Genomic DNA, 3040 nt, shown 5'->3' with positions numbered 1-3040 from the left:
CCGTCCTACCTGCCTATCTTCCTTTCCACCTATCCACTCCACCCTCCTCTCTGACCTATCACCTCCATCCCCACCCCCACTCACCTGTTGTACTCTATGCTACTTTCTCCCCACCCCCTCTCATTTATCTCTCCACTCTGCAGGCATCCTGCCTCTATTCCTGATTAAGGGCTTTTACCCGAAACGTCAATTTTCCTGCTCCTCGGATGCTGCCTGACCTGCTGTGCTTTTCCAGCACCACTCTAATCTTGACTCTGGTTTCCAGCATCTGCAGTCATTGTTTTTACCTAGAATCAGGAAGGGTCACAAAGGATTGGAAAATCACTAACGTGACACCCCTGTTTAAAAAGAGAGTACAGCAAAAGATGGAAAATGACAGACCAATTAGCCTAACTTTGGTCGTGGGTAAGATTTTGGAGTCCATGGTGAAGGATGAGATTTCTGAATACTTGGAAGTGTATGGTATAATAGGGCAAAGCCAGCAAGGGGAGATCTTGCTAGACCAAGGAGAACCAATGGATGTTATCTACCTGGACTTCAAAAAGGTCTTTGACAAGGTGCCATACAGGAGGTTACTGAGGAAGATAAGGACCCATGGTGTTAGAGGCAAGGTGCTAGCATGGATTGAAGCTTGGCGCCAGGGACCTGGGTTTGATTCCAGCCTCGGGTGACTGTCTGTGTGGGGCTTGCACATTCTCCCCGTGTCTGCGTGGGTTTCCTCCAGGTGCTCCGGTTTCCTCCCACAGTCCAAAGATGTGCAGGTCAGTTGAATTGGCCATGATAAATTGCCCATAGTGTTAGGTGCATTAGTCAGAGGGAAATGGGTCAGGATGGGTTACTCTTCGGAGGGTCGGTGTGGACTGGTTGGGCCAAAAGGCCTGTTTCCACACTGTACGAAATCTAAAATAATTCCAGCCTACTGCATCCTGCTGAGTTTGAGTTCCAACTAAAAAGATCAACTGTGTACTCACCTTCTGGACCCTCAGGATCATGTAAATTTATGTCCATATTGAATGCAAGAGTAGGGAAGGGGGTGTTTCTGTTATACAAGGCCTGGTGAGCCTGTATCTGGGGTACTGTTTGTAGTGTTAGTCTTCTTACTGATGGAAGGACGTAAAGGTATTGGAAGCAGTTTAGAGCAAAGATTTGTTGCAGCTCATTTTTATAAAGGCTGTATTTATGGACAAAACAACTGCTCAGTGGAGAAATAATGCACTGATGCAGAAGCACAGTGTCTTAGCGCAGATCCTCTCTGGAAACAGGTGGCAGCATCCAAAATATTGAGTCCTAACTACTCCACAGCAAATCTCCAACTGCTGTGCTTAATGTATCAAGAAGCAGTTTGCAATCTTGCCAGGAAAAGCTATGAGCTCACTCTGACACCGGAAGAATTGGCAGATTATATTCCTGCGTGGTCGGCAGGAAAGAATGGGGAAGGAAACATTGTGTTTTTAATGAATGCCTGGTACAGACAGTTCTGTTTGTATCTGCATACTTCAATTAAGGAAATGTTTGAGTCTCTGAAAGGCCAGTGCGGAGCGATACCTGTGGAGTGACAGTTGGGTTGTCAGTGCCTCGAGCTGCACAGTTGGACCTTGGTGTCATTTATAACATTTCACTGGCAGTGGGAACTCTCCATTGGGCTTCACAAACTTGGTGTTTGGGGGAATACACTAATAAGACCTCAATAGGAGCAGAAAGAAAATTAACAAACTCCTCTGCTTACTAATACAGGAGGAGTAAAAGATAGAATAATTCAATTTATCTCACTCCATCCATAGCAGGTCCATTGAGCTGCTCTTCCAGCTGCTCATCTTGTCTGATTTGTCTACCAATGCCATTTTCTTAAACTATCCCTAGACCTAGAGACCTCTTTAATTTCTTCAAATCTATCAATTTTTGTTTTGAGTGTGATCAATGACAGAGAGATCCCACAACCCCCTGAAGAAGAGATTTAATTTAATTTAATTTTAATCTCAGAGAAAGGGATTGATGTGGGCGGCACGGTGGCACAGTGGTTAGCACTGCTGCCTCGCAGCGCCAGAGACCCGGGTTCAATTCCCGCCTCAGGCGACTGACTGTGTGGAGTTTGCACATTCTCCCCGTGTCTGTGTGGGTTTCCTCCGGGTGCTCCAGTTTCCTCCCACAATTCAAAGATGTGCAAGTCAGGTGAATTGGCCATGTTAAATTGTCCGTAGTGTTAGGTAAGGGGTAAATGAAGGGGTATGGGTGGTTTGCGCTTTGGCGGGTCGGTGTGGACTTGTTGGGCCGAAGGGCCTGTTTCCACACTGTAAAGTAATCTAATCTAATGACAGAGATGAAGAGGAATTTCCTCCCAGAGGCGAGTGAATCCATGGCCTTGTTTACCACAGAAGGCTGTCAAGGCTGGGTCAGTCAGTATGTTCAAGGCTGAGAGGGACCGATTTTTAAATGGCAAGGGAATGGAGGTTCATGGGGAAAAGGCAGGAAAGTTGAGAATAATCAGAGCAGTCATGACCTCATTGAATGGCAGAGCAGACTTGATGGGCTGAATGGTCTACTTCTGCTGCTATGTTTCATGGTCTTAGGGATGCCTTACATTGTCTCAGTTTGAATTGAAATCATTGCTCATTATTCTAAACATGTACAGATTCAATCTCCTGAGTCTCTCCTCCTAGAACAATCTGCTATTGCAGGACTGAGTCGGGTAAACCTTTATTGCATTCCCTCTGTGTAGATATATCCTTCCTTAGGGAAGGAGACCAAAGTTACAGACATGAAGACAACTCACCATCATCTTCTCAAGGATAGGAAAGGATGGGCAGTAAATGCTGGCCCACCCACTGACACTCACTGACACTCACATCCCATTTGTGGAAAACGTTAAAAATATGTTCCAGACAAAGTCTCAACAACTGCTACAAGACACCGTTACCCTGTTACTCAAATCCTCTTACAATTAAGGCTAATGCAATGTGATTTCATAGTTGCTTGTTCTACCTCTGTGTTACGCTTTCTGTGAGATATAAACACTGGGGTTCCTCTAAGTATCTTACTGAAT

The sequence above is a fragment of the Chiloscyllium plagiosum genome, chromosome 20 (genome assembly GCF_004010195.1).
Source record: "Chiloscyllium plagiosum isolate BGI_BamShark_2017 chromosome 20, ASM401019v2, whole genome shotgun sequence".
Classification (NCBI taxonomy): Eukaryota; Metazoa; Chordata; class Chondrichthyes; order Orectolobiformes; family Hemiscylliidae; genus Chiloscyllium; species Chiloscyllium plagiosum.
This window is presented reverse-complemented; position numbering follows the sequence as displayed.